The sequence below is a fragment of the Ranitomeya variabilis genome, chromosome 1, assembly GCF_051348905.1.
Source record: "Ranitomeya variabilis isolate aRanVar5 chromosome 1, aRanVar5.hap1, whole genome shotgun sequence".
Taxonomy (NCBI): Eukaryota; Metazoa; Chordata; class Amphibia; order Anura; family Dendrobatidae; genus Ranitomeya; species Ranitomeya variabilis.
Genome location: NC_135232.1, coordinates 729309543 through 729324421, shown reverse-complemented (window position 1 = coordinate 729324421; position 14879 = coordinate 729309543). Strand labels below are relative to the sequence as shown.

General features: G+C 48.8%; 1 long non-coding RNA gene across 1 annotated transcript in view; it reads left to right on the top strand.

The window, feature by feature from the left end:
• Positions 1-339: 339 nt before the first annotated feature.
• The window catches only part of LOC143764369 (uncharacterized), a 28481-nt gene continuing 13941 nt past the window's right edge, over positions 340-14879 (top strand). The window contains exon 1 of the long non-coding RNA XR_013213173.1: positions 340-932. This is a non-coding gene — a long non-coding RNA (uncharacterized LOC143764369). The remainder of the gene's footprint in view (positions 933-14879) is intronic.

Below are 14879 nucleotides of genomic sequence, written 5' to 3'. Positions count from 1 at the left end.
TTTCACATTTTTTACCGCCGTTGATTATTATCGCACCGCAACCAGTGCCCCGAACGCTCCCTCTCCACATCGTGATCACCGTCTATTCTGCCAGGATTTATGCACCACTACAGACACTTGTGGTTTTGAAGTGCGGCGCCCCAAGGTCCTGGTTGTCGCAGTGGTATTGCTTTCCTCTCGGGGAGAGTGATGCTACATTTGGAGGCAAAGAAGGATAACTACATCCAGGTATCACAAACATGCAACACATTTCACACTCCAGGCCACCAGAGGGAGCTTCTGCTCCTATTTATTAGGTCACTCCCCATATATATATAACTGATAGTCTGTAGGGAGAGTGAGAACGTTCCAGACAGTAGTCTGAGGTGGACAGAGGGTCCAAGGAGCTGTGCATGCCCTCAGAGCTGCAGCTCCCAGAAAGAGACATTCAGAAGGCAGAATTGTATTGCAGTGAGCATGAAGGAGAGGAAGCAAAGGAGAGAATACCAGAAGGGGACCAGCCCCGTGCAGGCTGCCTCCTTCTGAGGCGCAGGATCCTGGTAGCCGAAACACTGAGGGAGTAAGGACCTTTATGCTTATTTCAGAGACCGGCAGGACAGCTAATTGCAAGTTACCTGTCCGCACCTACACCCAGGAGGCACGGTGGCACCCCTCAGAGGTCGGGGCGTGCTAGAGTCCCTATAAACAGCCTCAAGCCGTCAGTCATACAGGTTTTGTCCTATCCGACTACGGGGGACAGAGAGAGAGATACCAGATCTGTGAGACCCTTATGTGATGCCATAGGCAGTAAGGGACTACACCACTGCAGCACAAGAGAAAGCTACTGATTTCCACCTGGAAAAGGGGACTCTGGATTTGCCTTCAAAGCGGCCGGACTCTGCCTGCCCTGTGATCTGTGCTCTGGAATGTGGATGCTGAAGTCTTCAGTAAAGGTAAAGAGACTGCAAACTTGTGTCCTCGTTCTTCTCTGCGCCTCTCACCATTTACCATCTACACATCTGGGAAGCCCTGGGGATACACTTCACGTGTGGGAAGGTATACCATCTAGCTGCAATATCACCCCAGTGGACCCCTTAAAGCAGCGTCGGTCACCCTGACCGAATACCACAGTGGCGTCATGAACACAAACTATATCCCTTTAAAGACCTTTCCCTTTTACACGGACGTCCCAGAGCCACGGACCGGGTCAGCCACCGTGACATCCTCCTGTGAACCGCAGGACCCGGTACCGAGTACCCCACTGCCCACGGGGGCGCTCCAGAAGCATTTATGACAATTATTAGAAAAATGTGCAAAAAATGTTTACAATGGCTCACCATGGCGCGCTATTTCTTTCTGTTGTCAGTCGCAGTATGTAAGAGAGTCCTACGGTAGTGCCGGACCCCGCTGTGCTCTGTGCCTATGGGGGCTCGGTGTGCAGGATAATGACCATGTGCTCTCTGGACATTTATTACAAGCCCATATATCCCCTGGAAGAGGAAGAGTTAGTGCACTAGATATTTCAGAGACCCCTGTCGCCTGTGCAGACCCCCATGTGTACGTCTCTCCGTCTCCAGTTCTCTTTTCTGCAGATTGTGCTGGCAATCCTGCTAATGGGAACCTGCTGCGCCATTACAGCGGCATTAGAGCCACCTGCTCCCTATTAACACGAGAACAGCTGAGCAACAAAACTTTATGGAGCTCAACAGAGACTCCTGAAACTGTGTAACCTGTCGGTATATCCCTCCCCAGGCGCCATTTCTAGAGTGTGTGAGATGGGAAACGGTTATGTAAGCGCGGAGCACGGGGGAGGGGCACAGAGTTTACAGACCGGGCTGTGAGGTGTCATCAGAGGTGGAATTAGACCGTTATAGAGTGACAGACAGACATCGCTGCCATTAACGAGCCGGAGTCGTCTGTGCAGAGATGGCGAACGGCGGCTCCTCCGAAACATGTCTGTTCACCTCCGAACCCCAGAAACAGGAGCTGGACGATGCAGCAGACTTCATTTTTGTTTCTGTGCTTTTTTTTTGTAGTGTCCAATTCGTCACAATCTTTAGTGCCAAATATTTCAAACTGTGCAGGTGGGTTCATGAATTATGAGCAAAACTAAAAATGCTCTTTACACTTGTCTTTTACTTTTTTTAAAGTGTCTTTTTGGAACAAAAAAAAATCAAAGAAATTTTTGTATGGAATGTAAAATTTTGAATTTTTTGAATTCTTAAAAAGTTACAGATGATTAATCTGCCACAAACATCTGGAGAAAGAGAAAAATAAAGATAAATAAGGAGAAAACAGACTTCACAAAAAGTGCAACTGAAGAGAAGAACATCTTAGAAAAAATACATGAAAAACAGGCAAAATACTGCAATATTATTTAAAGCCCATTATTTACAAAAGTACTGCAGTCACTGTGTACTGTACATACATCACTGATCCCATACTGATCCTGAGTTACATCCTGTATTATACCCCAGAGCTGCACTCACTATTCTGCTGGTGCAGTCACTGTGTACATACATTACATTACTGATCCTGAGTTACATCCTGTATTATACTCCAGAGCTGCACTCACTATTCTGCTGGTGCATTCACTGTGTACATACATTACTGATCCTCAGTTACATCCTGTATTATACTCCAGAGCTGCACTCACTATTCTGCTGGTGCATTCACTGTGTACATACATTACTGATCCTGAGTTACATCCTGTAGATCTTTTATTATAAAAATGAAAAACATAACAATAATAATAACAACAGAAACATAGCAGAAATATTAGCCAGAAAATAATCAGTATACTGAACCCTTGTCCAGCCGCTCATTCTCTCCTCTCACACATATTAAAAATACAGAATAATAACTAATAATAACTACTTTGACCTTCTGGTCCGGTCACCAAACAAAGTAATAATAGCAAACAAATAAATAAACAATGGCAAACAAAAACTATATACATAAACTGTTTGTTTTTTTAGATTATTTATTTATTTATTTTTTGTAGTTTTAAATAAAATAACCACAAATTAAATAAATATATACAATACAAAGCTATCCTCCATTCCCAACCCCCCGCACTGTCCTAAAAGCCAGGGGCGGATTATAATAGGGTCAATCTGGGCGGTAGCCCAGGGCCCAGTGGTGTCCCCCACACCCGCCGCCATCAGGGCATGGGCGGATATACCGCCGGTTCAGCAGGTGCGGCTGCACAAGGGCCCCGAAGGAGAGGGCCCAATCAGCTGTTGAAGTGTTTTGTTCTGTCATAGAGCCAGCGGCAGCATCTCCACTAACTGGAGAGGAAGGCGGCCGGTACCGGAGTCATTTGCTGTCAGAGAGGGCCCTGCACGCTGCAAAGACGCTGTAAGGGGCCCCCTTCCTCTCCTCTTGATGCTGCTGCTGGCTCTATGAGGCAGGAGAATCACAGCATCGCTTCCCAGTTCCACATGCAGGGGCGTGGCTAGGCAGTGTATACTTTTTAAATAAAGTTTGTTTCGATTGCAAACTTCAGCCTCTCAGTGAGTGGCCGAGTGCACCCCCGCTGCCCTAGTCTGCGCAGCTCCTCTGGGTCCTCTGCTTGCCACAGGTCTCCTGCACCCTCTGTGTTCCAGATGTCAGGGCCTCTTCTTCCAGAGCACAAGGTGAGGGATGGCCAGGAGTTCTCACTGCTGCTGGTTAGTATCCCCCGAGCAGCAGTGACAGGAGGCACCGTGTCCATGATGACAGCAGTGACTTAGTGACTGTGTGCACTGTGCTTCCTGGTCAGTGCAGTGAATGGCTGAGAAACCTGATCCTGCGCCGATCAGATAGCAGGGAGCTGCATCACAGGCACTAATTCACTGCTTGTAATCACTGACCCCAGACACTCATAGCTCCCAACCATCCCTCATTGTGCGGGACTGTCCCGGATTTGATGCTTTGCCCCGCAGTCCCGCACGGGACGCTCTGATCCCGCAGACAGCAGGAAAAGCGAACCGACACGCCCCCTTGTGTTAAGCCACGCCCCTGTGTTAAGCCAAGTCCTGGGTCACCTCCCGACTGACCAACCCCCCCCGTGCCCCCCCGGCCGCCCACCCGCCCGCCTGCCTGCCTCCCTCCCACCCACCCTCCTTGAAGACGATACTCACCTTGCTCCAGCGATGCCTGGTCTCGGCGTACACAGCTCGTCCTGAATGAGCGGTCACGTGGTACCGCTCATTAAGGTCATGAATATGCGCATATTCATGACCTCAATGAGCGGTATCACGTGACCGCTTACGCAGGAAGAAGGTGCTGCGCCGGGAGTTGGGACAGAGCGAGAGGGATGTCGGCGCGGCTGTGCAGTGTGGCACAGGTGAGTATGGGACGGGGGGACGGGGGATGAAGGAGGACATAAGCCGGCGCACCATGCAAGATGGGAGCGAAAGCGGGAGCTGGGGCGGGGGGGGGGGGGTTGGGTGGAGAGATAAACCATGCATTCAGGGGGGAATATGAGCCATGCATCCAGGGGGGAATATGAGCCATGCATTCAGGAGGGGGGGATATGAGCCATGCATTCAGGGGGGGAATATGAGCCATGTATTCAGGAGGGGGAATATGAGCCATGCATCCAGGGGGGGAATATAATGAGCCACGCACTCGGGGGGGGGGGGGGAATATGAGCCATGCATACAGGGGGGGGTATATGAGCCATGCATACAGGGGGGGAATATGAGCCATGCATACAGGGGGGGATATGAACCATGCATACAGGAGGGGGAATATGAGCCGTGCATACAGGAGGGGGGGATATGAGCCATGTATATGGGATGGGAGGGAGATGAGTCATGCATACAGGAGGGGGGGTCATTATACAGTATGGAGAACTGTGTGTGGCCATTATACAGTATTGAGCATCATGTGTGGTCGTTATACAGTATGGAGCATCATGTGCGGTCATTATACAATATGGAGCATCATGTGCAGTCATTATACAGTATGGAGCATCATGTGTGGCCATTATACAGTATGGTGCTGTTGTGGATTCTGTTTGTGGGCTCCCTCTGGTGGTTACTGCTGGTACTGGGTGACTTTGGTGGGTTGCGGCCTTTGGTTTCCACCTGTCCATCAGAGGCTGGGTGTTTCCTATTTTACCTGGCCTTTCTGTCATTTCCCTTGCCGGCTATCAATGTGTTTAGATGTGCTCTGTTTGGTTCCTGCCTACCTGCTCCCAGATCTTTCAGGATAAGCTAAGTGCTGATTTTCAGTTGTTTGGTTTTTGGTCCAGCTTGCTTAGAATGTCTCTATGCTAGCTGGTTGCTCTAGTGGGCTGAGGTTCTCCCCATGTGCCATGAGTTGGCACATGGGTTCTTGTAATCTCAGGATGGTTTTTTTTGATTAGGGTTTTTTGCTGACCGCTCAGTCCCCTTTTGTGTCATTCTGCTTTCTAGTTTTTAGCGGGCCTCTTTTTGCTAAAACTATATACATCATCTCTATGTGTGTGCCTTCCTCTCATTTCACCGTCAATACATGTGGGGGGCAACTATACCTTTTGGGGTTAATTCCTCTGGAGGCAAGTGAGGTCTTGTTTTCTCTGCAGTACTAGTTAGCTCTTAGGCTGGTGCGTGGCATCTAGAACCAACGTAGGAACGCTCCCTGGCTATCTCTAGTTGCGTTTGTCAGGCGTAGGGCAGCGGTCAGCCCAGGTTCCATCACCCTAGAGCTCGTCCGATATTTATTATACTTTGCTTGTCCTGTGCTATCCCTCGCCATTGGGGATTCATGACAGTATAGCCGGCCCACAAAGTGTTAATTGTTTGGGCTGAAGCAGGAGAAAAAGAAGTGTTCAAGGGAAATTTTTTTTTTTTTTTTTTCCTTCAGAGTTTTGCTGCCTAGCCCTTAATTGCTGTCTAGCTGCTTCTTACCTCCTCTTAACCCTTGAATGGCTCTGATCTTAGCTGTTTTTCATGGATGTCCAGAGTGTGGCTTCCAGCCTGAGTAATCTCGCGGCAAAGGTTCAAAACATACAGGATTTCGTTGTTCACACTCTCATGTCTGAACCTAGAATTCCTATTCCAGAGTTTTTTTCTGGAGATAGATCTACCTTCCTGAATTTCAGGAACAATTGTAAATTGTTTCTCTCTTTGAAATCTCGCTCCTCTGGAGACCCTGCTCAACAGGTCAAGATTGTTATATCGTTCCTACGGGGCGACCCTCAGAATTGGGCATTTGCATTGGCACCAGGGGATCCTGCATTGCTCAGTGTGGATGCGTTTTTTCTGGCATTGGGATTGCTCTATGAGGAACCTAACCTAGAGATTCAGGCTGAAAAGGCTTTATTAGCCCTCTCTCAGGGGCATGATGAAGCGGAAATATATTGTCAGAAATTTCGGAAATGGTCGGTGCTTACTCAGTGGAATGAGTGCGCCCTGGCTGCAAACTTCAGAAATGGTCTTTCTGAGGCCATTAAGGATATTATGGTGGGGTTCCCTGCGCCTACAGGTCTGAATGAGTCTATGGCTATGGCCATTCAGATTGATCGGCGTTTACGGGAGCGCAAACCCGTGCACCAGTTGGCGGTGTCTTCTGAACAGGCACCTGAGACTATGCAATGTGATAGAATTCAGTCCAGAAGTGAACGGCAAAATTATAGGCGGAAAAATGGTTTGTGTTTTTATTGTGGTGATTCAGCTCATGTTATATCAGCATGCTCTAAACGCACAAAAAGGGTTGATAAATCTTTTGCCATTGATACTCTGCAGTCTAAGTTCATTTTGTCTGTGACTTTGATTTTTTCACTGTCTTCCATTTCCGTCGATGCCTATGTGGATTCAGGCGCTGCCCTGAGTCTTATGGATTGGTCATTTGCTAAACGCTGCGGTTTTAGTCTAGAGCCTCTGGAAGTTCCTATTCCTCTGAAGGGAATTGATTCTACACCATTGGCTATGAATAAACCGCAGTATTGGACACAAGTGACCATGCGCATGACTCCCGTTCATCAGGAGGTGATTCGCTTCCTTGTACTGTATAATTTACATGATGTACTAGTGCTTGGTCTGCCATGGTTACAAACTCATAATCCTGTCCTGGACTGGAAAACAATGTCTGTGCTAAGCTGGGGATGTCAGGGGGTTCATGATGATGCACCTCCGATTTCTATCGCTTCATCTACTCCTTCGGAGATCCCTGCGTTTTTGTCGGATTATAGGGATGTTTTTGAGGAGCCTAAGCTCAATTCGCTCCCTCCTCATAGAGAGTGTGACTGTGCTATAGAATTGATTCCTGGCAGTAAGTTCCCTAAGGGTCGTTTATTTAATCTGTCACTGCCAGAGCATACTGCTATGCGGAATTATATTAAGGAGTCCTTGGAAAAGGGACATATTCGGCCATCTTCTTCCCCTCTGGGAGCAGGTTTTTTTTTCGTGGCAAAAAAAGATGGTTCCCTGAGGCCTTGTATAGATTATCGCCTTCTGAATAAGATTACAGTCAAATACCAGTATCCATTGCCATTATTTACTGATTTGTTTGCTCGCATTAAGGGGGCTAGGTGGTTCACTAAAATAGATCTTCGTGGTGCGTATAATCTGGTGCGGATAAAACAGGGTGATGAGTGGAAAACCGCATTTAATACGCCTGAGGGCCATTTTGAGTATTTGGTAATGCCTTTTGGACTCTCCAATGCTCCGTCAGTCTTTCAGTCCTTTATGCACAATATTTTCCGTGAATATCTGGATAAGTTTATGATTGTGTATTTGGATGATATTTTGGTGTTTTCTGATGACTGGGAGTCTCATGTTCTACAGGTCAGGAAGGTGTTTCAGGTTCTGCGGGCCAATTCTCTGTTTGTGAAGGGCTCAAAGTGTCTCTTCGGAGTCCAGAAGATTTCTTTTTTGGGGTACATTTTTTCTCCTTCTACTATTGAGATGGATCCCGTTAAGGTTCAGGCTATTTGTGACTGGACACAACCTACATCTGTTAAGAGCCTTCAGAAGTTCTTGGGGTTTGCTAATTTTTATCGTCGGTTCATTGCTAATTTTTCCAGTATTGTTAAACCTTTGACTGATTTGACTAAAAAGGGTGCTGATGTTGCTGATTGGTCTCCTGCGGCCGTGGAGGCCTTTCGGGAACTTAAGCGCCGGTTTTCTTCTGCTCCTGTGTTGTGTCAACCAGATGTTTCACTTCCTTTTCAGGTGGAGGTTGATGCTTCCGAGATTGGAGCGGGGGCGGTTTTGTCACAGAGAAGTTCTAATGGCTCGGTGATGAAGCCATGTGCTTTCTTCTCTAGAAAATTCTCGCCCGCCGAGCGCAATTATGATGTGGGTAATCGGGAGCTTTTGGCCATGAAGTGGGCATTTGAGGAGTGGCGTCATTGGCTTGAGGGTGCTAAACATCGCGTGGTGGTCTTGACTGATCACAAGAATCTCATTTACCTTGAGTCTGCCAGGCGTTTGAATCCTAGACAAGCTCGTTGGTCGTTATTTTTTTCTCGTTTCAATTTCGTGGTTTCATACCTGCCAGGTTCAAAGAATGTGAAGGCAGATGCTCTTTCCAGGAGTTTTGTGCCTGACTCTCCTGGAGACACTGGGCCTGCTGGTATCCTTAGGGATGGGGTAATATTGTCCGCCGTATCCCCAGACTTGCGACGCGCATTGCAGGAGTTTCAGGTGGATAAACCGGATCGATGTCCACCAGAAAGACTGTTTGTTCCGGATGATTGGACCAGTAGAGTCATCTCCGAGGTCCATTCTTCTGTGTTGGCTGGTCATCCTGGAATATTTGGTACAAGAGACTTGGTGGCCAGGTCTTTTTGGTGGCCTTCCTTGTCTAGGGATGTGCGTACCTTTGTGCAGTCTTGTGAAGTGTGTGCTCGAGCTAAGCCTTGCTGTTCACGGGCTAGTGGGTTGTTGTTATCATTGCCCATCCCGAAGAGGCCTTGGACGCACATTTCCATGGATTTTATTTCTGATCTCCCGGTTTCACAGAAAATGTCCGTTATCTGGGTTGTGTGTGACCGCTTTTCTAAGATGGTTCATTTGGTGCCCTTGCCTAAGTTGCCCTCCTCCTCTGAGTTGGTTCCTTTGTTTTTTCAGAACGTGGTTCGTTTGCATGGGATTCCGGAGAATATCGTTTCTGACAGGGGATCCCAGTTTGTGTCTAGATTTTGGCGGACGTTTTGTGCCAAGATGGGCATTGATTTGTCTTTCTCGTCTGCATTCCATCCTCAGACGAATGGCCAGACGGAGCGAACTAATCAGACCTTGGAAACTTATTTGAGGTGTTTTGTTTCTGCTGATCAGGATGACTGGGTTGCTTTTTTGCCACTGGCCGAATTTGCTCTTAATAATCGGGCTAGTTCTGCCACGTTGGTCTCTCCTTTTTTTTGTAATTCGGGGTTTCATCCTCGTTTTTCCTCTGGTCAGGGGGAATCTTCGGATTGTCCTGGAGTGGACGTGGTGGTGGACAGGTTACATCAGATTTGGAATCAGGTGGTGGACAATTTGAAGTTATCTCAGGAGAAGACTCAGCAGTTTGCTAATCGCCGTCACCGCGTGGGTCCCCGACTTCTTGTTGGGGACTTGGTGTGGTTGTCTTCTCGTTTTGTCCCTATGAAGGTCTCTTCTCCTAAGTTCAAGCCTCGGTTCATCGGTCCTTATAGGATCTCGGAGATTCTTAACCCTGTATCTTTCCGTTTGGATCTCCCAGCATCGTTTGCTATTCATAATGTGTTCCATCGGTCGTTGTTGCGGAGGTATGAGGTGCCCGTTGTTCCTTCGGTCGAGCCTCCTGCTCCGGTGCTGGTGGAGGGAGAATTGGAGTATGTTGTTGAAAAGATCTTGGATTCTCGTGTTTCCAGACGCAAACTCCAGTATTTGGTTAAGTGGAAGGGTTATGGTCAGGAGGATAATTCCTGGGTGGTCGCCTCCGATGTTCATGCGACTGATTTGGTCCGCGCCTTCCATAGAGCTCACCCTGATCGCCCTGGGGGTTCTCGTGAGGGTTCGGTGACCCCTCCTCAAGGGGGGGGTACTGTTGTGGATTCTGTTTGTGGGCTCCCTCTGGTGGTTACTGCTGGTACTGGGTGACTTTGGTGGGTTGCGGCCTTTGGTTTCCACCTGTCCATCAGAGGCTGGGTGTTTCCTATTTTACCTGGCCTTTCTGTCATTTCCCTTGCCGGCTATCAATGTGTTTAGATGTGCTCTGTTTGGTTCCTGCCTACCTGCTCCCAGATCTTTCAGGATAAGCTAAGTGCTGATTTTCAGTTGTTTGGTTTTTGGTCCAGCTTGCTTAGAATGTCTCTATGCTAGCTGGTTGCTCTAGTGGGCTGAGGTTCTCCCCATGTGCCATGAGTTGGCACATGGGTTCTTGTAATCTCAGGATGGTTTTTTTTGATTAGGGTTTTTTGCTGACCGCTCAGTCCCCTTTTGTGTCATTCTGCTTTCTAGTTTTTAGCGGGCCTCTTTTTGCTAAAACTATATACATCATCTCTATGTGTGTGCCTTCCTCTCATTTCACCGTCAATACATGTGGGGGGCAACTATACCTTTTGGGGTTAATTCCTCTGGAGGCAAGTGAGGTCTTGTTTTCTCTGCAGTACTAGTTAGCTCTTAGGCTGGTGCGTGGCGTCTAGAACCAACGTAGGCACGCTCCCTGGCTATCTCTAGTTGCGTTTGTCAGGCGTAGGGCAGCGGTCAGCCCAGGTTCCATCACCCTAGAGCTCATCCGATATTTATTATACTTTGCTTGTCCTGTGCTATCCCTCGCCATTGGGGATTCATGACAGGAGTATCATGTGTGGTCATTATACAATATGGAGCATCATGTGCGGTCATTATACAATATGAAGCATCATGTGCAGTCATTATACAGTATGGAGCATCATGTGCGGTCATTATACAGTATGGAGCATCATGTGCGGTCATTATACAGTATGGAGCATAATGTGCGGTCATTATACAGTATGGAGCATCATGTGCCGTCGTTATACAGTATGGAGCATCATGTGCGGCCGTTATACAGTATGGAGCATCATGTGCGGCCATTATACAATATGGAGCATCATGTGCGGCCATTATACAGTATGGAGCATCATGTGCAGTCATTATATAGTATGGAGCACTGTGTGGCCATTATACAGTATTGAGCATCATGTGTGGCCATTATACAGTATTGAGCATCATGTGTGGCCATTATACGGTATGGAGCACTGTGTGGCCATATTTTTTTGTTTAATTATTGTATATGAAACAGTGTGATCAGCAGTGCTAAATGGGTGTGGTTGGGACGTGGATATGGGTGTGACTAATTATGAATGGGTGTGGTCAGAGGCGTGGCCTAAAATTTGCCGCCGCGCACGCTGCGCGCCGCAAACTTTGTCCCTCTTTCCCATCTTCAAAAGTTGGGAGGTATGCAGACACCTCCTGCCATTACTGCAGCAATAACTCCAGGCTCAGAGTGGCTGCTGTCCCCATCCTTCCTCCAATTCAGCATTTGTATTGCTTCACATAATATATACCGTATATAGAATTCTATCTGCACATACCCTTAGCCTCCTCCAACAGAAAAAAAGCTTTAGCATGCTCCATCAGTTATCATTTCAGTGTATAACTAACAAAACAGGGCAGTATGTAATAAAGGCCAGGGCACTATAAATAAAAATGCTGTACATAACGAGAGGGCACTGTGTAATAAGTGACGGTGTTACACTTAACAAGAGAGGGGACTGTGTAATAACGGGTGGCAATATACATAATGAGAGGAGACTATGCAATATGCCGTATTTTTCGGATTATAAGACGCACTTCTTTCCCTCAAATTTGGGGGCTGAAATGGGTGTGCGTCTTATAATGTGTATATACCTTACCGGTACCTTTGCCGCTGGCTGGGATGAGGAGGTGTCCGGCGGTGCTACAGGGGTGTCCGGTGCTGCGAGGGTGTCTGGCGATGCTGCCCATTGCTGCGGCGGATGTCTCCGATGCTGCAGGGGGCTCTGCCGACATTTTGTGAAAGGCCAGAGTCCCCCGCAGTTCCATCGTTTCCTGTGCAGTGGACTCCAGGAAAATGGCACTGGGGGCGGCGCATGCACAGATGGAGATCACCCGCAGCAGCACCGCTGGACACCCCCGCAGTGCCAGACACCTGCAGCACCAGAGACACCCGCAGCAGCACCACCAGACACCTGCTGTGGCGCGCCCACACCGGAACACCCCCTCATCCCAGCCTGCGGCCTGCAGCATCACCCCACTCCTGCCTCCTCCAGCAGCGACCCCGGGACCCCGTTTCACCGCAGCTACTACCCTCAGTGAGCAATAAGACGCATGGATTATAAGAAGCACCACCATTTTATTAAGAAAAAAAAAATGTTCCTGTTTTTCTCCTCAAAATTTGGGGTGCGTCTTATAATCCGGAGTGTCCTATAATCCGAAAAATATGGCATTTATATATCTGTACATTGGTAGCCATAAAAGGAGGGGGGCCCAAACACATTTCTTGCACAGGGGCCCCAAATCATCTGTGTCCGCCCCTGCATCAGGGCATTACTGCCCTGACTGGCGTAGTACAGGCCTGGTGGGCAGAGGGGGCTCGCATCGGGCCCCGTCTCATCTGCTCACCGGGCCCCTACCGGCGCTGCGGCAGTTTCACCTATTGACGTGCGGGCGCACGCCCGCACATCAATGGTTAACAATAGCCGCCAGCCAATTGAGGCTGGCAGCTAAAGTCGGCTGCAGGTGCAGCACACACGTCGCCGGTGTCTGACGTCATTGTCATTCGCCTGCGAGTGCGCGCTGCTGGAGGGAGCTTCGCTGCTGGAGTGCACAGGTCAGGTGAGGAGAACTCATTTTTTGGGGGTTTTTTTGCGAACAGCAATCCGGGGGGCCCGGGCCAGAATGCTGGACACTGTCTGGGGGCAATATGCTGGACACACTGGGGCAGATTGGTGGACACACTGGGGGCAATGCTGGACACACTGGGTCAGATTGCTGGACACACTGGGGGTAATATGCTGGACACACTGGGGCAGATTGCTGGACACACTGGGGCAATATTGGAGACACTGGGGGCAGATTGCTGGACACACTGGGGCAGATTGCTGGACACAGATTGCTGGACACACTGAGGCAATATGCTGGACATACTGGGGCAGATTGTTGGACACTGGGGGTAATATGCTGGACACACTGGGGCAGATTGCTGGACGCACTGGGGGCAATATTGGACACACTGGGGGCAGATTGCTGGACACACTGGGGGCAGGATGCTGGACACACTGGGGGCAGGATGCTGGACACACTGGGGGCAGGATGCTGGACACACTGGGGGCAGGATGCTGGACACACTGGGGGCAGGATGCTGGACACACTGGGGGCAGGATGCTGGACACACTGGGGCATGATTGGAGACGTGGGGCAGGATTGGAGACAGATCGTGCAGGATCATGGGGCAGGATGGATACGGTGGAGACTGATGGGGCAGGATGGGGAGATCATATGGCTGGAGCCAGGAATGAGATACACGGGGCCAGGATGGGGGATATTATTATTACCATAGGGGGTAATTAAGGGATATTATTACTGCAGTGATGTATTTATTTTATTTTTTGAGTATACTGTTTTAAATGGGGAGGCGGTCCTGTTACTGTGTAGAGTGACACTATGTTGCCTCTTTATCTTCATGTGATGTAATGTAGAAGTTGGGAAAAATTAAGTAATATGTTCTACAAGCGGAGCTCGAAATAACTGTGTTATTTCCTGCAGAAACGAGCCCTGGCTGGATGAAGTGATGGCGGTCTATGCTGGATGAAAGATGAAGGACTTCACCTAGAGACGTCACTGCTGAGTCAGTGTTACCTATACACTGACACTATACACTGTATACTATATACTGAACTGAAGGGTAAATTGACTAGATCAATGGATGTTTGACAGGTTATAGTTTCACACAGCAACTATTTTTCTGGAATAATCTGGTTCAGGTATATGATGACCCCGTCGCATGACCCCGTCACGACCCCGTCACATGACCGGGGGGGCCCACAGTGTCTGAACAGCCCGGGGCCCTGGCTACCCTTAATCCACCCCTGCTGAGAGCTGGTCCTGCGTCTCATGCCTCAGTCCATGTCCAACGTCCATAGGCCAGATCAGGCAGTGCCAGTTTTTCCCCCAAACACCCCAGTGTCCCATAGTCCCACATGATAAACCCATCTCTCCCCTACCCCACCACCAAACCCAACTCCTACACCCAAATCTATATTCCTATATACAATGTATACAGCATTACACACTACAATAATCACAAAACACAAAGCCCAAGTTCGGCGCCTGCGGCCCTACATCACTGTATAATGATCAAACAAAACAAAAATCTACAGTGTCAGCAGCAGGCCACCACCAGGAAAGGAGATGACTAGACTAGGGCACACTAAAAGAAAAGCCCCTCCAGAGGAGAGCGGCCCTCCGTGTGCCCAGTCTCCCATACTCCAGAGAGTGCATGTTCACCAGGTCACCGATTATGATCCTAAACACATCGTCCACTGGGAGGATTTTTCATTGCATCGATACTAAGCACCGTGCGTTCCACGTGTGATACCTAACCACTGCGCTAACTAGAAATAAGGTGCAGCGGTCCCGACCACCAAGGTCTCCAAATGCTCCATAGGCCCATTCCACATAGAAGAGACCAGCCAATGGAGGCGCCCACCCTGTTGTACACCTCTTGAAGGGACAATGAATCAGGAAGTGGTCCATGCTTTCCAGCAAGGTTCCACATTGTCCCTCACATACAGTTTCCCATGGAAGCAGCGCCAAGCCAAGTCCCAAAACTTCGAGGGGATCCTGATAGAATTCAAAAGATGCAAACCCACCCCAAGATCCCGACTTGGGCAATCCCTGAGCACCAGAGGCCTCTGGAAATGTGTCAACAGAACCCTATTGTCAAGGAGTTTCCTTGGC